General features: G+C 33.1%; 1 long non-coding RNA gene across 2 annotated transcripts in view; it reads right to left on the reverse strand.

Moving 5' to 3' along the window:
* The window catches only part of LOC121105537, a 42,612-nt gene that overhangs the window by 18,102 nt on the left and 1,906 nt on the right, over positions 1–22,604 (reverse strand). Inside the window, exons 3-5 of one of the 2 annotated variants that reach the window (XR_005838113.1) lie at positions 20,904–20,961; positions 14,986–15,059; positions 14,838–14,860 (exon numbers count right to left, since the gene is read on the reverse strand). This is a non-coding gene — a long non-coding RNA (uncharacterized LOC121105537). The remainder of the gene's footprint in view (positions 1–14,837; positions 14,861–14,985; positions 15,060–20,903; positions 20,962–22,604) is intronic. The other variant, XR_005838114.1, reaches the window with a different exon arrangement.

The raw sequence follows: 22,604 nt of genomic DNA on the forward strand, positions 1-22,604 counted from the left end.
AAGAAATAATATTGTTAAAATATTCAAAATACCCAAAGCAATCTATAGTCAACGCAATGTTCATCAAAATACCAATATTTTTTACAGAACTAGTACAAATAACACTAACATTTGTATGGAACCACAAAAGACCCTGAATACCCAAAGCAATCTTGAGAAAGAACAAAACTGAAGGTATCACAATCCCAGATTTCAAGATATACTACAAAGATGTGGTAATCAAAATATAGTATTGTAACAAAAACAGACACATAGATCAATGGAACAGAATAGAGAGCCCAGAAATAAATACATGATTATATGGTCAATTAGTCTATAACAAAGAAGGCAAGAATACACAATGGAGAAAAGACAATCTCTTCAATAAATGGTATTGGGAAAACAGGACAGTTACGAACAAAAGAATGAAACTGGACTATTTTCTTACACCACACATGGAAATAAACTCAAAATGGATTAAAGATCTAAATGAGACACCTGAAGCCATAACCTCCTAGAAGAAAACACAAGCATTAGTAATCGCTTTGAGACAGGCCTTTGCAACATTTTTCTAGCTCTGTCTCTTCAGGCAAGGGAAATAAGAGCAAGAATAAACTATTGGGACTACACCAAAATGAAAAGCTTTTGCATAGCAAAGGAAACCATCAACAAATGAAAAGGCAATCTACTAAATGGGAGAAGATACTTGGAAATGATGTTTCTGATAAAGGTTAATATCAAAAAATACAAAGAAGTTCTATAATTTAACATCAAAAATACAAATAACCCAATTGAAACAATGGGCAGAGGACCTAAACATTTTTCCAAAGAAGACATACAGATTACCAATACACACATGAAAAGATGCTCAATATCACTAATCACCAGGGAAATGCAAACCAGGACCACAATGACATATTACCTTATACCTGTCAGAATGACTTGAATCAAAAAGACAAGAAATAACAAGGTGGTTGTGGAGAAAGAGGAACCCCTGTATACCATCGGTGGGAATGTAAATTGGTGGAACCACTGTAGAAGAGTATGGAGGTTCCTCAAAAAATTAAAAATAGAAATACCATATAATCTAGTAATCCCACTACTAAGTATTTACCCAAAGAAAACAAAAACACTAATTCAAAAAGATATATACATCCTTACGTTTATTGCAGCATTATTTGCAATAGTCAAGGATGCAAGGAACCCAAGTGTCCATTGATAGATGAATGGATAATGAAGATGTGGTACACACACACACACACACACACACACACACACACACACTGGAAAATTATTCAGCCATTACAAAAAATGAGATCTTACTACTTATGACAATGTGGATGGACCTAGAAGGTACTATACTAAGTGAAATAAGTCAAATAAAAACAAATACCATTTGATTTCACTTATATGAGGAATCTAAAAAAACAAATGAACAAAGAAACAAACAAATAACAACAAAAATACCCTTTTAAATACAGAGAACAAACTAGTGGTTGCCAGAGGGAAGCTGGGTAGGGGAATGGGTGAAATGGATAAAGGGAATTAAGAGGTACCAACTACCAGTTATAAAATAAGTCATGGAGGTGAAAAATACAGCATACAAAATATAGTCAAAATTATTATAATAATATTGCATTGGTAACAGCTGATGACTACACTTATCATGGTCAGCAATGAATTATTGAGTCAATAAGTTCTGCAATGGGGCATCTGGGTGGTTCAATCAGTTAAGTGTCTCACTCTTGATCTCAGTTCAGGTCTTGAGATCAGGGTCATGAGTTCAAGTCTCATATTGGGCTCCACACTGGGTCGGGGGGGGGGCTACATAAAAAAAAAAGTAGTGGATCTGAAACTAATACTTTATGTTAATTATACTTCAATTAAAAAAAAAAGGCAAGGTACAGAACAGTGAATAAAATAAGTTATGTTTAATCTTAGAAAATAGAAATAAATTACATATATGTATGTATAAATGTATGTATTTGGGTATTTTTGCAAAGGGAAACAATGGAAATATACAAACTAATAAAAATGACTGTCAACAATAACGTCTATAAGAATGGGATGAGGGTGTTTCTCTGTCACATAAATAAATAAAATTTAAAAAAAAAGAATGGGACGGGGGAAGGGAGGACATGAAAGCAAGACTTCTCTAAATACACCTTTAGATTTTGACTATAAACATTAAAAAATGTTTTATATAGCTTAAAATAAAATTAAATACAAGTAAACCCTGAAAATGAAAACAAACTACAGCAAAAAACCAAATTAAAAAAAACGATGTTACAAAACCATTAGTAAAAGACTTATCAAACATTCTTAGTCAGAATACAGACTTTAAGATACAGATAAAACACGTGAAAAAAAATCTTAACTTTCCATCAGTATTTTCACAGTTAGCTTTACTATTGACTTTTAAAAGCTGTCTTACATATATTGTAAAATAAAATAAAATAACATTTTAATGTCGTAAGAACCCAGACTTTCAGGATAAGAAAAACAATTTTAAGTATAAAAACAAAGCAGAAAAGGAAAAAACCTGAAATATTTTGAGTTAGAAATACATATTTGAACTCAATTTTTAAAAAAATGATGTGTGGTGTGTGTGTATATGTGTGTGTATATCTCTATCCATCCTACCTACAGGCACTGATAAAGCCCATAATTATTAATACCATCCCAGTAGAGAATGAGTACACCTAAAATACCTGCCATTAGTTTCTATATGCTATTCTGACAAAAAGGAGCGAGGAAAAATGGCTGATTTTCAGGGGTGAGGAAAGTACAATATGAGCCTGGGGCATCATCATGTGAAAAAACAGTGATGTGCTCAAAGACTATAAAAGGATAAGTCAAAAGGACACAAAATCAGCTTGAAGGGACTCTTAATGGGCAGATTTGGAATAATTTAAGTGTTAAAAGAGTATATGTAATTGACTCTAAGATACTGAATTAATAAACATTCAAGAATCCATCGTACCAGTCAAAGGGAAAGGAAAAAAAAATCTTTTGCCACCAAAGGAGAGGACTATCAAATCACTTATACAGTGAAAATTGGTAAATGTTCAAGAATTAGACATTCACCCTGCTTTTTTTACTCTAGTTGGTGAGGGAGAGCTCTACTTCAAAGAAAAAACAAGTCCGCTAATAAATATAAAAAGAACAATCCAATTAGAAAGTGCCACTCTGTAACCCCCAGTGTAATGACTGACTTAGGAATATTTGCACAATTAGCAAGGCACCTGGGTGGCTCAGTCGGTTGAGTGTCCGGCTCCTGATTTTGGCTCAGATCTTGATCTCAAGGTCGTGGAATCAAGTCCCAGATTGGACTGTGAACTCAGTGAGAGTCTACTTAAAATCCTCTCTCTCCCTCTTCCTGTGCCCCTCCCCCCACTCGTGCACTCTAAAAATAAATTCTTTTAAAGAAGGGAGGGATATTTGCACAATAGCAAATATCTTTTCCCACTGATCACTTGCTAATTGCAAAGGGAAAGTACATCTTTACAATGAAGAGGTCAAGCAGTCAACACCTTCACCAAATGATCAAACATAGCATCATGGATAGTGGAACAACCTGATAATTATATCCTTCCATTATTATGTAAGATGAAATACCCAGTAGTCATCTATGAAGTATTCTTGCCAAAAAGATCTAACCTGAATTTAATGAAATTGAATTTAGAAACACAAAGCACAGAACAAGTAAAAAAACAAAAAAACAAAACAAGAGAAAACAATCAGACAAATCCAGGATATGATTCCTTCTTCAAGACAACTTTCTTGGGCTCTTTAAAAGGACAAAGCTATTTTTAAAAAATGAAAGAACTGTTCAACATGAAAAGAGACTAATAGATACAATACCCAAATGCAATGAATGAATCTGATTGTATTTGAATTTTATTTATTTTTAAAAGATTAATTCATCTATTTTGAGAGATAGAGAGAGAGAGAACACGTGTGAGCAGGGGTAGGGGCAGAGGGAGAGAATCTTCAAGCAGACTCCATGCTGAGCATGGAGCTGGACGTAGGGCTTGATCCCCATGACCCATGAGATCATGACCCGAGCTGAAACCAAAAACCAGGCACTCAACTGACCGAGCCACCCAGGCACCCCTGTCTTTGAATTAAAACAAAACAAAAAAAAACAGTTCTAGAAGATATTTTTGGACTGGGAAAATCTGAATATGGATGGATATTAAGTGCCTTAAGGGATTAGTATTAATTTGCTTACATATGACACTAGTTTTATTTTTGAAGAAGAATATTTCTAGGAAATGCATTCTTTTAGGAGACACATCTTGAAGTACTTAGAGGTCAAGTGTCGTGATGATTACATCTTTCAAATAGTTCAGGAAAAAATACAAACATGTGGGTAAATATGGCAAATGTTAACAATTATAAATCTAGAAGGTGAGTATAGGGTAATCACAGTACTGTTCTTTCAGTTTTTCTGTATATTTGAAAACATTCATAATAAATTATTTGAAAAAATACAGAATATGAGTTCATATTAATAATAGATTAGCAACATTTTTTTAAAAAATTGGAAAATGAAATTGAGGAAATTTAGAAAATAGAGCATAAAGGCAAAGAGATAATCATTCATACACATATACACACACACACGTGTATGTAGGCATGTGCATATCCACCTATATATACATCAATCTAAGAAGAGTTTCATAAAACAAATTTAAGAGAATACACACAGGAAGAAACCAACTAAAAAATAACAAAAGAAAGTATCTCAGAACTAAAGAACATAAATTTAAAATTGAAAAGGCTCATGGAGTGCTTAGCACTGTGATAAAATCAAATTCTCACCAAGACACATTATCATGAAATTCCAGAATAGTTAGGATAAAAAGGTCCTACAAGTTTTAAGAGGGAATAAACAAGTCAGATACAAAAAACAAAAAACAAAAAACAAAAAACAAAAAAACCCCAAAAAACAACAAATGGCTTCATATAGCACTACTAGAAGCTAAAAAAAAAAAAAAAAAGCAACGCCTTAGAAGTTCTGTAAGAAATTTCTTCCACACTAGAATTTTATATCCTGCTGGGTATAAGAAATCAAATATAAGTAATTTCAGGCACAAGAGGTCTCAAAAACTTTAATTCTTATACACCATTTCTCAAGAAACTACTGGAGGATGTGCCTCACTAAAATAGGTAGAAAACAGGAAAGAGAAACTGGGATTCAGAAAACTGGATTCAACTCAAGACAGATGTGAAATGAATCCCCAGATGATGGTAGATCCCTGGAAAATGGCTGTGTATGAGGCATAGAGAATGACCAATTCAGAGTACAGCAGATCAGAAGCCTTCAATGAGGTGACTTTAAGAAAATAAAAATGATAAACTACATAATATGTGTAAATGTACTGAGAAGCAATTTAGACAACTGGGCAGGTTTGGTGGATAAATGAATGACAGATGTAAAAACCCCAAAGGAAAAAAACACATAGAAAATAAATTTATATTTGATCATGGAATAGGAAAAGTTTCTTTACAAAAACCTGTTGTTAAAGTTGTTAGATTCTACAAGCAATATTTGCTCTATATAGCAAAAAAAAAAAAAAAGTATAGAAAAATATATAGGAGAAAATTAAACCCACCTAAAATTGTATTACTTAGAGAAAATAGTCATTCATTAAACACATAATTATTCAATGCTAACTATATGTCCTGCCCTATTTTAGTATCTGGGATTCAGCAGTGCCTAAAATAAATTGTTTTCATAAAGTTTACATTTTAGTGAGTAGAGACGAACAAACCATTAGACATAGATTAGGTCGGTGGTAAAAAGAAAAATAAAAGTAGGATAAGTGGGACAGAGTAAAAATAAAAAGGGAGGGATGGGCTATGCGCTATAGAGTGACTAGGAAAGTCATTGCTGATAAAAGGATATTCTGGCAGAAAGTTCAATGAAGTGAGTCAATAAACAATGTAAGTACCTGGAGAAGAGCATTCTAGGGGGGAAAAAAAGCAACTGGAAAGACCCTGAGAAACACATGGCTCACACTTTGAAGGAACATCCAAGGAGCCAGTGTGGCTAGATGAATGAAACATGGAACCAGATATAGAATGTTAAAACCAGAGAGAAATGGAAGTTCGGGGATGGGAGGCATTCATAAACTTTGTAGGGCATAGTAAGGACTCTGGATTTTACTCTGACAAAGGTGCTGGAAGTTATACATAGAGAAATGACTTAATTTCTATAGTTAAAGGATTGCCCTGGCTCCTATGTGAAGAATAGATTATAAGGAAGCAAAACTGGAATTAAGAGATCAGTTAAGCAACTTAAAAAAAATAATAATTCCAGTTAGCTAACATACAGTGTTATACTAATTTCAGGTGTACTACACAGTAATTCAACAATTCCATGTATTACCCTGTGCTCATCACAACAAGTGCACTCCTTAATCCCCATCACTTATTTAAACCCATCCCATGGCCCGCTGCCCTCTGGTAACCATCAGTTTCTTCTCCATAATTAAGAGTCTGTTTCTTGATTTGTCTTTTCTTCCTTTGCTTGTTTCTTAAATTTCACATATGAATGAAATCATATGGTATATGTCTTTCTCTGACTGATTTATTCTGCCTACTATTATACTCTCTAGCTCCATCCATGTCTTTGCGAATGGAAAGATTTCATTCTTTTTTAAGGCTGAGCAACATTCCATTGTATATACGCACCACTTCTTTATCCAATTGATGGACCCCTGGGCTGCTTCCATACCTTGGCTACTATAAATAATGCTGCTATAAACATAGGGGTGCATGTAACACTTTGTTGTTGTTGTTGTTGTTTTTTAATGCTGGTTATCACTTAATGTGCCTCCAGCTTTTTTTTTTTTTTAAGATTTTATTTATTTATTTGACAGAGATAGAAACAGCCGGCGAGAGAGGGAACACAAGCAGGGGGAGTGGGAGAGGAAGAAGCAGGCTCATAGCAGAAGAGCCTGATGTGGGGCTCAATCCCATAACGCTGGGATCACACCCTGAGCTGAAGGCAGACGCTTAACAGCTGTGCCACCCAGGCGCCCCGCATGTATCTCTTTGAATTAGTGTTTTTGTATTCCCTGGGTAAATACCTAGTAGTGGAATTACCAGATTATATGGTATTTCTATTTTTAATTTTTTTTGAGGAACCACCATACTATTTTCCACAGTGGCTGTACCAGTTTGCATTCCCACCAACAGTGCAAGAATGTTCTTTTTTCTCCATATCCTTGCCAACACCTGTTTTTTCTTGTGTTGATTTCAGCCATTCTGACAGGTGTCAGGTGAAATCTCATGGTTGTTTTGATTTGCCTTTCCCTTATGGTAAGTGATGATGAATATCTTTTCATTTGTCAGTTGGCCATCTGTATGCCTTCTTTGGAGAAGTGACTATTAATGTCTTCTACCCATTTTTTATGGGATTATTTGGGGATTTTTTTGGTGTTGGGTCATATAAGTTCTTTATATATTTTGGATACTAACTCCTTATAGGATATGACATTTGCAAACATCTTCTCCCATACAGTAGGTTCTCTTTTAGGTTTATTGTTTCCTTTGCTATGCAGAAGATTTTTACTGTGTTGTAGTTCAAATAGTTTATTTTTGCTTTTGTTTCCCTTATTTCTCAGGAGACATATCTAGAAAGATGTTGTTACAGCTTATGTCAGAAAAATTACCACCTGTGTTTTCTAGGACTTTTACAGTTTTGGCATTTAGGTCCTTAGTCCATTTTAAGTTTATTTTTGTGTGTAGTGTAAGAAAATGGTCCAGTTTCATTCTTTTGCATGTAGCTGTCCAGTTTTCCCAACACCATTTGTTGGAAACTATCTTTTTCCCGTTGGATATTCTTGCCTCCTTTGTCAAAGATTAATTGACCATGTAATCATGGGTTTCTTTCTGGACTTCCTATTCTGTTTCATGTTTTTGTGCCATTACCATTTTGATTACTACAGCTTTGTAATATAACTTGAAGTCCAGAATTGTGATTGCCCCCAGCTTTGCTTTGCTTTTTCAAGATTGCTTTGGCTATTCAGGGAGTTTTGTGGTTTCATACAAATTTTAGAATTGTTTGTTCTAGTTCTATGAAAAATGCTGTTGGTATTTTGATAGGAATTGCATTAAATGTGTGCATTGCTTTGGGTATAGACATTTTAACAATATTTGTTCTTCCAATCCGTGAGCACAGAATGTCTTTCCATTTCTTTGTGTCACCTTCAGCTTCTTTCATCAGTGCTTTATAGTTTTCAGAATACAGGTCTTTCACCTCTTTGGTTAGGTTTATTCCTATGTATTTTATTACTTTTGGTGCAACTATAAATGTAATTATTTTCTTAATTTCTCTTTCTGCTTCTTCATTATTGGCGTATAGAAATGTGGGACGCCTGGGTAGCGCAGTCGTTAGGCGTCTGCCTTCGGCTCAGGGCGTGATCCCGGCGTTCCGGGACCGAGTCCCACATCAGGCTCCTCTGCTGGGAGCCTGCTTCTTCCTCTCCCACTCCCCCTGCTTGTGTTCCCTCTCTCGCTGGCTATCTCTGTCAAATAAATAAATAATCTTTAAAAAAAAAATGTAACAGAAGGGGTGCCTGGGTGGCTTAGTCACCTGAGTGTCTAACTCTTGGTTTCGACTCAGGTCATGATCTCAGTGTTGTGAGATAGAGCCCCATGTCAGGCTCCATGCTCAGTGTGGAGTCTGCTTGAGATTCTTTCCCCATCTGCTCCTGCCCTTGCCCTGGCTCATGCTTATATAAATAGATAGATAGATAGATAGATAGATAGATAGATAGATAGATATAGAAAAAAAGAAATCTTACCCCCCAAAAATGCAAGACTTCTTCTGTACATTGATTTTGTATCCTATGACTTTACTGAATTTGTTTATCAGCTCTAGTAGTTTTTTTGGTGGTCTTTTGGGTTTTCTATATATAGTATTATGTCATCTGCATAGTTAAAATTTTACTTTTTCTTGGATGCCTTTTCTTTCTGTTGTCTGATTGCTGTGGCTAGGACTTTTAGCACTATGTTGAATAAAAGTGGTGAGTGGGCATTCTCTTGTTCTTGACATTAGGGGAAAAACTGTTTTTGCCCATTAAGGATGATGTTAGCTGTAGGTTTTTCTTATATGGGCTTGTATTGAGGTCTATTTCCTCTAAACCTACTTTATTAAAGGTTTTTATCATGAATGGATATTGTACTTTGTCAAATGCATCTATTGAAATGATCACACGGTTCTTACCCTTTCTCTTATTGACATGACGTATCACATTGATTGATTTGAGAATACTGAACCACCCTTACAACCCAGGAATAAATCCCGTTTGATCCTCGTGAATGATTTTTTTTTTAATGTATCATTGGATCTGGTTTGCTAGCATTTTGTTGAGAATTTTTGCATCAATATTCATTAGGGATATTGGACTGTAGTTCTCTTTTTTTGTGGTGTCTTTATCTGGTTTTGATTATCAGGTAATGCTGGCCTCATAGATTGAATTTGGAAGTTATCCTTCCTTTCCTATTTTTTTTCGAATATCCAAAAATTCTTCTAGCTTGAGAAGAATAAATATTAACTCTTCCTTAAATGTTTGGTAGAATTCACCTGTAAAGTCATCTGGTCCTGGACTTGGAGTTTTCAGTACTGATTCATTTTCTTTGCTGGTTATCAGTCTGTTCAAATTTTTTATTTCTGCCTATTTCAGTTTTTGGTAGTTTATATGTTCCTAGAAATTTATCCATTTCTTCTAGGTTGTCCAGTTTGTTGGCATATAGTTTTTTATAATAGTCTCTTATAATTGTATTTGTTATTTTGGTGTTATTTCCCCTCTCTCATTTGTGATTTTATTTGTGTCCTTTCTCCTTTTTTCTTGATAAGTCTGGCTACAGCTGATCAATTTTATTGAGTTTTTCAAATAATCAGCCAGTGGTTTCATTGATCTGTTCTACTGTTTTTTTAGTTTCTATGTCATTTATTTCTGCTCTAATCTTTATTATTTCCTTCCTTCTGCTGGTTTGGGGTTGTTTGTTTTTTCTTTTTCTGGTTCCTTTAGGTGGAACATTAGGTTGTTTATTTGAGATTTTTGTTGCTTTTAGGCTTGTATTGATATAAACTTCCCTCTTAGAACCACTTTTGCTGCATCCTGATGGTTTTGGGCCATTGTGTTTTCATTTTCATTTGTTTCCATGTACTTTTTTTCTTCTTTTATTTCCTGGTTGACCCATTCATTGTTTAGTAGCATATCATTATTTTTTTTAAAGATTTTACTTGTCTATTTGACTGAGTGAGAGAGCACAAGCAGGGGGAGCAGCAGAGTGAGAGGGAGAAGAAGGGAGGGCTCCCTGCTCAGTGAGGCTCGATCCTAGGAGCCCAGGATCATGACCTGAGCTGAACACAGACGCTCAACCATCTGAGCCACCCAGGCACCTCAAGTAGCATATTATTTAACTTCCATGTATTTGAGGTCTTTCCATATTTTAGTTGTGGTTGACTTCTAGTTTCACTGTTGTGGTCAAAAAAGATGTTGTGATATGACTTTGATCTTGAATTTGTTGAAGCTTGTTTTGTGGGCTAATATGAGATGTGTTCTGGAGAATGTTCCATGTGCACTTGAAAAGAATGTGAATTCTGCTGTTTTAGGATGGAATGTTCTGAATATATCTGTTAAATCCATCTGTTCCTGTGTGTCATTCAAAGCCATTTTTTCCTTGTTGATTTTCTGTTTAGATGATCTCTCCATTGATATAAGCGGGGTGTTAAAGTCCCCTACTATTATTGTATTAGTATCAATTAGTTCCTTTATATTTGTTATTATTTTTTATATTTGGGTGCTCCTATAGGAAGCTTTTTTAATAACTCTGGTGAAAGATTATAGCACCTATTAAGATCTTAGTGTAATTCCCTCTAGTCTTTTCCTGTGCATTTTACTGTATGTATAATTAATGTAACTGGGATTAAAAGATGTGTACAGTTACGTACCATGCTTATATGTAAAGTTAAAATCTTTCATGTAATTTAAAATTCTCATAAAAGGTAACAATTCTGTATCTAACAAATATTTTTCTTTGTTTCTTATATCCTAATACGTTTATTTAAGTATTAAATGATATATAGAAACTTTGAATAAAAAATCTGAGAAAATTATAACAATAGAAATCGTCAAAAATAATGTTTAAACAAATCAACTTCATATGCTGAAATACTGTGTAGCTATTAAAAACAACACCTAACATTATTTTTAACATATGAGATAATGCTTATATAATGGAAAGTATAAAAAACAGAATAAGATTATATACACCAATATTCTTATCTATGTAAAGTATATATCAAAAACACTGGAAGGAAATATATACAAATATTATTTCTGGATGGTGAGATTATGGGTATTTTTCTATTGTATTCTGCACTCTTCAAATTTTCTATAATGAATTGGAATTAATTTTATAATTTAAAGAAGTTCATATTAACACAAATTAAGAAACACATAGAATTGAAAGATATAAATTCAAATGTCTTATATGATACTAATCAGCTGTTTCTTAGATTAAGTTCTCTCCTAAATATTGATTTTCTCACTTTGAAAATGAGGATAATAGTTTCACCCTCAAAAATGACTCTGAAGATTATAAACATGAGTGCTCTCAACTCAGTATAATTCCTAACATATTCAATGCTTGATAAATGTTTAAACAAATATGAAAATCTGATGGTCTGAGAATTCATATTTCAAGTAATATGCAAACTCTCTCACGAAGATCTGATTTAAAACAAGTGAAAAATGTCATTTTTTCTTTCACTCTGTTCACTCTTACCTGCCATCCAATTCAAATTAAAGAAAAATAGATGACTCCAAAATTAATATAAAAGGCAAACCAAACTGCTACCTTCCTTCTTGGGGCATCTGTCTGCCTAAAGTACTCCCTAATATCAGAAAGAAACTTTCAAATTTTGCTGCTAAAAATTCTCTTCCTAAAGTTGAATGTAAATGCTGAAGAGGAATTATTTAAGTCCCCATTTGTCAAGCAGATGCTGAATGAAAAGTGATTAAAGCACAATTTCCCACAGCTGATGAGAGCTTGGAAATTCATATATGGTACTGACTCAATTTAACAGAAAATTATCAACTCATCATAGATTGGGATGGAAGTACTTTTAACATAATAAATATATAAAATTTTAATAGTGGCCAAGGATTCAAGGTAACTGTGGACTGTAGATGTTGAAGAAAAAGACAGGCATTTCCTCTCACTAGAGGAATCTAAAATTACCTTATCTGCTACAGATTTTTTCCCATAATTATGACTTTCAGATTTTGTTATGTGTGGGCAGGTAGGGGAATTATGAATGTCAGTCTTGTGCCAACTACATAATTATTGCTATATACTTATTCATTCAGTCCCTGACTGAGGTAAATGTCCTCATTTTCATACTTTTAAAATAAAATAATAAAGTTCAAAATATTTCTCTAAGCAGCCCCATATGAATGGAAACCTGAGACACTGTGTACTTGCAACTAAACTATTGATTTTTTTAAGGAAATACAACTGCAGGTGTCCCTAGCTTAAAAAGACTAAAACTCCAGATTTAGAGGACAAACAAATTATGAAATTACTGTATTATACAACGTTATCTCACTCTAATCAAACACTTTATCAAATTTTCTTTTAGGTGGAAACCTCACTCCTGAATTTAAGTATTTATTTGTAAATCTTACTTATTGGTGGTGGAGTTTTAATAACCTCATCCTTCTCTTTTGAATAGAAAGGTAAGAGAGATGCATAAGTATAGATTTCAGTAGCAATAAATGAAAAAAATTATGGTGCTTTCATGTATATGATCTTGTTTCACATGAATAATTCTAACAGATGATAGCAATATTCTTACCCCATTTTTTAAGTGAGAACCTAAGGTTCAAAGAGGATAAATGATTTTCCGAAGGTCACCGAACTAGGAAGTACCAGGGTCATAATTTGAATACAGGTCTTCTCACTCTAAACAGTGTTTTTTGTAGTATACAAAATCATCTTTTCTGTGCCACATTTTCTCTCAAGGTAGGTTGTATAAATTTAAGGATTAAAAGCCAAAGTACACTGATGTTAATAACTGCACAATCATTTAAAAAACCATTCCTTATTTTCAAATATCTTTTCCCAAAAGTGACTTTAAAAAACAGGTTCTCTCCACAACATGGCCAAGATGACTCACTAGGAAATTGTTTTTGCATTTCATATTAAGAAATCCAGTTAGGTAATCTTTTCCCATTCTGTGCTAACAACTTTAATATATTCAGAGATGACTAAAAGAAACAACTATTTTGTCTTTATAAAAAGTATAATTGTAACCATAATTCTGTAAGCAACTCTGTAGAATGTCAGCATGGTGAAAGAGAAGTGAACCAAGAGTAAAGAGATTTGCCAGGGACAAACCTTGGGCTAGTTACTTAATAAGCATGTTGTGCTTCATCTGTAAAACAGTAATGACCTATAATATTTCTGTGAGAATTACATAAATATTATTATGATGACAATCTGTAAGGCATCAAGCACTATATAAATATAAGATAACCAAATTACTCATTTGCTCATGTGTTTCCTAATGTAGATACCAATCATTATTCAAATATATAGTTAAACTTATTTTAAGCTATAGAAGTTACTAAAAATTGTACATAAAACAAATTTTGAATACTCTTTCCCCTCCCACCTATTACTTATAAATTAAAAATTTTTACACATGAAGAATGACTATAAAATTCTAAGTTTACTTTTTACAAATCATATACATAACCAGTCTCATTACTTATCATCTGAAGTGTATCTTATAGGCAATGTGTCATCTCTTTTTCCAATACAGAATAACAATTTGAATTAATCCAAAGTTTACAATGTAGAAGGCATCAAATATTTATATACTGACTCTAAAGGTGATGACTGATTAATGTTAACTAGTAATTCTCAAAGAACTAAAATAAAATGATTGAGATATACTTAATACAAACTATAATAAAAATTTTAATTTTCCTTAAATGATAACAACTTCTCTTCAAGATCTTCCCTTGCTCTAAGAATTATTATAATGTATATGAATTATTGTACAGTATTTTAATAATCATTTAGCTATCTAAGACTAGTGGTTAGAAAATTAATTTATAAATATGTTTAACATAAGTTAATACATGCAATCATTTTATTTCCCATATTGTTCATATTATTTTGGATTAATTTTATCAGCCTATATAATCTCCTACAATAATTAAAATTAAACCTAGTAACATATTCAGCATTAAAGTTTTTATATCTTTCAAGGAAAACTGTGCAATAGAATATATAGTTACATAAGGTTTATAGCTATTCTGCTCAATTTTTACTCGTTGATCTTCCATGTATGTTTCCTCTATATTTTACACTTCCAATTTTTCTTATACTTAAGATCCTTAAAAAGCCCATTTTACAATATCTCCTAACACCTATCCTGTTAAACTACTTCCTTCCTTCCTCATCTCCCAGCTGTTAGTTTCTTTCTCTTCAGTTTCTTTCATCATAACCTTAAGAAATAATTAACAAAGAATCATTTTTACTTAATGTACTTGAACAAGGAAAAGGGAAGAAAACAAGATGTGCAGGAAAACTGATAACCTTCCTATTACTAGTCTTCCCTATTGACTAAATTCAAACAAAAATTGGGGGTCATGAAAAAAAGATAGCAAAGCTGAACACTGAAGTATAGGTTTTTCATGGCTGACCAAAAAAGGATAATTCTGATACCTATTACTCATAGATAATGTTTATGTCCTACACGTTTACCTTAATAGCATATTTATAAGCACTTATGCAATACATTTAATAGTGACAGTACATACCAGTTGACATATTGAATCCAAAGCTTTAAGGAAAAAATAAAAAAGAAAAGCTCTATGAGAAATTTCTAACTATGCAACTATCACATAGAAAATATTTCATATTTTGCATTTTTTGAAAAAGACTTTATATTAGGAAAGCAGGAATTACCAAGAATTTCCTGGTGATTTTCTGAATTCTTCATTTGTAATTATACCAAACTTCTTTATTCTCATATTAAGCCTCTGAAAATGAATAAAATATTTTATAAGCTTAAGAAACTGTAGTAACATTGGAAATAAAACATAACAAAAGATGACAATATACCTAGTAATAATCTCAGGAAAAAAACAACAGATAAAATAATTAAGAACAATATTTAGAACGTCAGATATCTATATAATTTGTGGAGAATATATAGTAAAGAAAGATAAGATTTTAACAGATGAAGATAAATACAATCTCCTAGGCTTTGAAGAAACATAAAGATGGAAAATTTGCCTTACCAGATATTAAAATTTCTTATATAGCAATAATTATGAAAAGTTTGGTTCTGATCACAAAATAGAATCAACAATGTTAATAACAAAACTTAAAAATAATTCATTTATTGGGCATATACTATGAGTCAATCAATGTGTTAAATGGCATATATGTTTTATTCATGTTTACATTTAATGACTCATTTAGCTCTTGCAAAAGATTTATTATCTCTATTTTATAGATAAAGAAAAGTGCAGAGGTTAGGTAATTTAGTCAAGGGCATAGAGCCAACATACTTGAATGAATAATAATCTAGCATATGATCAAGGCAGTATTTCAGGTGAACATGAATTATTTTCTAAGTTCGAGAGACAACTGGCTACCATTTTAGAAAAGAAAGGTATTCATGTCACTTCTCATACCAAATGAATTTCCATAGTTAAAGATTTTCATTAAAAATTTAAAAGGACCAGGGGGTGCCTGGGGGGCTCAGTTGGTTAAGTGTCTGACTTCGGCTCAGGTGATGATCTCAAAGTCCTAGGATCTAGCCCCGCATCCATCAGACTCCTTGCTCAGAGGGGAGTCTGCTTGTCTCTCTTCCTCTGATCCTCCCCCTGCTTGCGTTCTTTCTCTCAAATAATAAAATCTTTAAAAAAATTTTTTTAAGTACTAGAAGAAAACAATAACATACATTTATGTAATTTTGAATTGCGATTATTTGTGTTAGGATACCAAGAAAAAAACAACCACTAAAAAGGCCTCTAATATATTTGATTACATAAAACTCAAAACATCTACATGGTAAAATACATCACCAAGTTACATACACATAATAAACTGGTAATATTTTTTTCAACATATAGTACAGTTTTACTCTCTCCAAAATAGGAGTTTTACAAATAATAAAACTACTGATACTCTAAATAGAAAAAGAAACTGGTAAAAAACAGAACAGGGCATTCACAAGAGAAGAAACAATGCTCACTTAACATATGAAAATATTTTCATCTGCACTAGTAATCAATAAAATGCATACTAAAAATAATATCAAGGTATATTGCTCGCCTGATGAGCAAAGATAACTGGTGTTGGCAAAGGTGTGGTAAAATCTCCACTGACAGTTATTGTGGATGTGAGAGTTAACTACACCATATTTTCTGTGGGTAAATGTGGTGACATGTAAAACCTTTTTTTAAAAAGTCATAGATCTAAAAATTTTACATCTTATGAGTTTATCCTAAGCAAATAAACAAATAGGCATATATTTTTGTAAAAATGTTTGTGGGCTGCACTGTTTATAAAGGAGAAAAATACCTGGAAGCAAACAAAAATTGAACAATTCAATACTGTTTAAGTAAGTTCAAGCAAATCCATGATATACTAGGCTATGATTAAAATGGTGATACAAATCTATATACACTGATATGAAAAGATTATTGATAAGAAAAGCAAGACATAGACCAACATGTTTAATACTATCCTAATTTCATGAATACTGTATATGTAGACTAAAAGACTAAAAGAGCAGAAATTAGGTCTGGGTAGGAATTAAGATCACCTTTTTCTTTGTTTTGAATTTTCCACTTTTTCTAAAAAAAAGCAACACTTACACAAATAAATTAATTTAAAAAAGCAAATAGGTAAAAAGTAGAGAAGCAAATATAATGCTTTTATGATAACAGGTTATAAAGGAGACAGAATGAAGGTGATAGCCAAGGGGCCAACATATGAATAAAAAAGAGAGACTCACAGTTAACAGGGATGAGAAGGGCAAGAGCCAAAGGAAAACACATACAGCTTGGACCATAGAAAAAATATTTCAAAATTATTATAGAAACAGGTTTGAATTCATGGTCAAAGATCCTTGAACAAATAATGGATCAAAGAAAAGTGGAAGCTAAAGAAACACATATTATCCCATTTTTGACAATACAGTCACCAATGATCTCAATGAAAATAATGTGGTGGCCTAGGAAACATATGAGTTAATATTTTCCAAGAATGTGTATGAAGGACAGCAGTGAACATAAAACAATGATTAAGCTGATACATATGAAAGTACTATGTAAACCGCTCAGATTTACAGCAATGATATTACTAATCTTAAAAACTGAGTCAATGAAGTTAGCTCAGAATGAAAACTGGCTTATGAAAACTACTGAGGCAATGTAAGAAGATTTTTAGATATGCTTAAAGCAGGAAGATAAACCAAAAGGATTTGTTTCAAATGATAACGTAACTCTGAGGAAAGTGATGTAGACAAAATAACATAGATCAGCTTCTACTCTGCTTCCTTTTCCTTGCCATATTAAAAAGAAATTTTATTAGAAAAGGTAGAACATGCAAAAACTGACACTGCAGATACAATGTAGATATATTACAGAATCCTACAAATTCTTTGAATTAAAGGTCTCCAAGTAAAACCCAGATCATTCTGACATGAAATATATGTGATAATAAAACACTGGCAGCTCAGCCAGATCCTTAAACATTCAGAAGCACCATTTCACATATATACAAACCCCAGTTCTCGACAAAGAAAGATCAATAAATGCTATCATCTAGAACTAATGTAGCTTTCATGTTCATGGGTACATGGGCACATTTAATCATGACCTAATTGAGAAGAATATCCAAATTTCTTAGAACACTACATGACTTAGGTCTAAAGGGAAGTCTCCGGGGCGCCTGGGTGGCACAGCGGTTAAGCGTCTGCCTTCAGCTCAGGGCGTGATCCTGGCGTTATGGGATCAAGCCCCACGTCAGGCTCATTTGCTATGAGCCTGCTTCTTCCTCTCCCGCTCCCCCTGCTTGTGTTCCCTCTCTCACTGGCTGTCTCTATCTCTGTCAAATAAATAAATAAGATCTTTAAAAAAATAAAAATAAAGGGAAGTCTCCATTCCTTGCAGCTAGAAATAAAGTACTCTAAAAAAGCTAGATAGACATGAAGAAAATGAGGAAAGGCAGCTGAAATCTGTTCTTCCTCTATCAGCAATTAAAATGTTTCCCAAAAGTAGAAGTACTATATGATGCACATCACTCTGCAATTAAACAAAGCTAAGGTACATACCTGACCTCAGCTAGAAAGTGGTCCTCGATACTCCAATTCCCATCAGCTCCTATCTTTACTTCCTCCTATCCTGTTGGATCCCATGTCTATCTCATTCTGTTAATGATTCCCTCTCTTCTGCACCTTTACCGATTCTTCTCTATGCCTCTTTCCTAATATGTAAACATGTTAAAAGGTTTTTTTTTTTTAAACATATTTAACAAAAATTCTCACTTGGCTTCATATCCCATTTTGGCTAACACACTCTCTCCTCAATATATTATTCTTTATGTTTACATTCTTCTTTTCTTATGAACTTCTCAACCCACTATAAGATAGCTACTCTTTCTGCTCTACCGAAAGTGCTCTTGCTAAGTTCCCCCAAAGATCTCTAAACTGCTAAAGGATATTTTGTGATCCTTGTCTTATTTGACCTTACGCATTTAATACTTTCTCCTCCTTCCTGAAATGATCATTTCCCTTTGCTTTTAAGATCACTGCTGCTTATCTCCCCTGCCTCTACAACATCTCTTTGGCTGCCTCTTCTCTATAATCTTTATGGGCTCATCCTGTCCCTTAAAATATTAGTGCTGGTCAGGATTCCATTCTTATTTTCTAAACAAATATATAAATACATGCAATTCCAAATTTTCTTCCCCTGCATATGCTCTTTGGATAATTTATCTACACTAGAGACTTCACTTATACAACTATTAGTTCACGTCTGCATTTTCAGCTCAATTCTCTGTTCCAAGCCATATATATGGCTTGGAACAGAGAACTATCTCAGTGCAGATGGTCCCTAAGTGCTTTGGGTGGGGGGGGATAAAACCAAAACAAAAACAGAGGATAACTTTCAAATTAGTACAAAACAAACAAACAAAAACATTCCACTGGAACCAGAAGTAAAAACATCCATAATCACAGTGAAAGATTTTAACATCCTCTTTCAGTATTCAACAACAGAGAAACAAAAAAAAGTTCATGCATGTTTGTGTTAACAACACAATTAATGAGCTTGATCTGATCTAATGAAAGGGTGTTTGTGTGTATGTGTGTGTAAACCTGCATTCAACAAATGGATACTCTTCAAAAACATTTACAACAGATTTATTTTATAAAGCTGTAATAATTAAAAACAATGTCTTAACTATGACACAAAGAAGCCAATGAAACAAAATTGGGAATTCAAAAATCAGTGGAGGGAGGATATACCTCGGTAATAATAAATATCATTAGGATAATTGAAAACTTATAATCTATATGATAAAAAAACATTTGAATATATACAAAATAAATTCTAGATGAATTCAATTCTTGAGTGTAACAATGTTGAAGTTTATCTGAACCCTGTGTTCCCTGAAAGGAGTGGTAGTTGAAAAATCCCACCACCTTTCTGTGATCCCAGAACTGACTAACTACAAAAGACCACTCTGCTCTAACGAGCTCTACCTATTCCCAGATATGACCCACTTCTACCCTTCCCCAGTGATTATAACTTCCTTGTTTACCTGCCATTATAAAATTCAAGTCCCCTTCTTTTGCGATGTTCCTAACCATTGCTGCCACTATTGCAATACCCTCAATAAAATCATCTTCTTAATTGTGTAGTGCCTCTGACAAGTATGAAAAGCAAAGTGAAAACACTGTTAAAAGAAAATGTGAGAGAAAAGTTTGGTAACACTGGGGTAAGTAAGAATTTCTTGTCTAAGATAAACTTCAAAACATGGATAAAGTTCAATAACACTGTTAAAGTGAAAAAAAGTTGCAGAAAAAAACCCTTCACTTATATATTTATATAAAACTTTAAAAGTGTGTGTAATTAAGGATCCAAACCTATGTGATAAAAATTTAAACCATGGACAAAAAGGATACATATCAACTTTAGAATAGTTATTATCTATTGTGAGAGAGGGAGGTGAATAGCATGGGAGAGGGGGTAAGTTTTGTTGGATATATATCTTCTTTTTAAAAATGATTTACAACAAAGTTTCAAATAACTTGGGAATTTTGTTAAAATACAGATTGTGACTCAACAGGACTGGGACTGGGGATGCTGCTGAGATTCTGCATTTCTAATAAACTCCCAGGTGCTGTTAATGCCGCTGGGCCATGGACCACACTTTAGATCCTTGAATTTCTTTATTAAACCTAGGTGGTGAGTATAAAAGAGTCTATTGTTTTCTGATATATTTGAATTAGTTCATAAGTAAGTGTAAAGTTGAAGAGAATTTCTACCAGCCTCACTGAGGTGCCACCACGCAGTAGTAAATAATTCCTCTTTCAACTGTATATACATATAGCTTAAGGCTGTTCTCATTTTGTGATACATACAATACTATTTACAAATACATAAACATGTATGAAAATAAGGAAATCACTTAGGATTCTAAAAAAATGTCAGTAGCATAAATTCTTATAAAATTATTTTATTAATTGAATAAGATTATTAATAAAATCATTAATAAATTTTTAATAATTAATTAGTGGTAAAATTTTACTTTTTTGTCATTTAGTCCCTAAATGTTGACAAGTTTCTTAGTGAATTAATCCTAACCTCTTCATCTGTCATTGATGAGATACTCCTGAGGGACACTTTTTGAGGTGTTCTTACACTATAAAAAAATGGAATATAATAGCATTAATTCAGATTAACATTTAGAATATAATAATTCAGATTAATATGTAAAGTAACATAAGTAAAGTACTTCACAAAAAAGAGAAAAAACTCTGCTTCATGAATGGGTAGTTTCTGTATTTGAAGAAATAGGTTTAGGAAGTTTACATCAATTGATTAAGACAATCATTAAGCATAGCATAAAAGGTCTCTGAAGGCCAGAGCTTTGGTGTGGCTTGTTCTCTGCTATTTCATCAGCATCTGAAACACTCCTGGTATATAAAAGCCCTCAACAAATAACTGTCAAATAAATAAATAAATAAATTTCACTTAGTGATTCCAATGTACCAGGATATTGTAAAGGCTATAAAGATAAAAGACAGCCTGGCCCTTCAGGTGTCAAAATCTAGTAGGGATGACAGACAGAATAAATTTATATCTTATATATTATAAAATTATATATGTAATAAATAATATTGACATATTTAGAAATCTATATATTTTTATGCAGTAGAAAAAAGTATGGTCATGTAGAAAAGGAGGAAAGACATGTATTCAGAGAGAGGATCTACATATAAAGATGTGTATAATGTGACAATAGGTGAGGTGGCAAGGATGGTAAAATATGTACAAGATGCTATGAAAAAACATTAAGGAGAGAATGCTCAAGTTGCTCAAGGAGATCAAGAGTTAATTCTCAAGAATTAAATTAATTTTGAGTCTTGCAGGATAAATCAAAGTTTGATGGGTGGCTGTGGACTGACTTGGGGTAGAGCAGGAGGGATTAGATTGTTGGGAGACAGATATTCGAGCAAGAAGAATGTACAGAAAAGCAGGAAAACCAAGGCTTATTTTAGAAAACTTCAAGCAATTTTGCATGTCAAGGTTTGATGTAGAAGAGAAAAAATGATTGGAAATGAGGCTGAAAAGGTATACTGAGGCCAGACTATGAAGTGCTTGATACACCATGCTAAGAAGTTTGATTTATAACAATGATTATAAGCAAGAAGAGTGATTTGATTAGATTTGTATTTGAGAAAGATTCTTTGGTAGCAATAGGAAATATGAACAAGAAGCGGGTAGGACTAGAGAAAAAGAAAGGTCTTTCAATACGATTGAGGCCAAAAGTGAATAGAGCTTGCGCTAAGGCAATAGTTTTGATGAGTGAGAACAGATTCAGGAGCTTTCAGGAAGTGAACTGACAAGATGATAAGAGAGATGTTAAAATGGCTCCCATATTCCTGACCTGGGAGACTGGGTGCAGTGCGTATCAGTGATTATAAGTATACCGATGCATGTGTGCTAAAAGCATATGCATAAGACAGAAAGAAAATGTGAACAGAGAAGCACGTCAGCATGCAGGAAAGATGGGGAAGGCAACATATAAAATAAAGTATATATATGATGTGTATGTGAGAGAAAAGATGGACACAGATGGAAAAATATGTTTGTGGGAATGTTTTTGTTTTTTTTAAGCAGTCCTCATTTTCATTTCAAATCACCTAAAAGCTATACTTGCAATTCAGGCAATGTCTAGTTCTCTAAATGAGTTAACATATATAAAAGGCTTAGAATAGTATCTAGTAGTTAACTTCTGAATGAATTTTAACTATTTTATTATTACCCTGAACCACTGAAGAG

The sequence above is a fragment of the Ursus maritimus genome, unplaced genomic scaffold (assembly GCF_017311325.1).
Source record: "Ursus maritimus isolate PB19 unplaced genomic scaffold, ASM1731132v1 scaffold_1, whole genome shotgun sequence".
Lineage (NCBI taxonomy): Eukaryota > Metazoa > Chordata > Mammalia > Carnivora > Ursidae > Ursus > Ursus maritimus.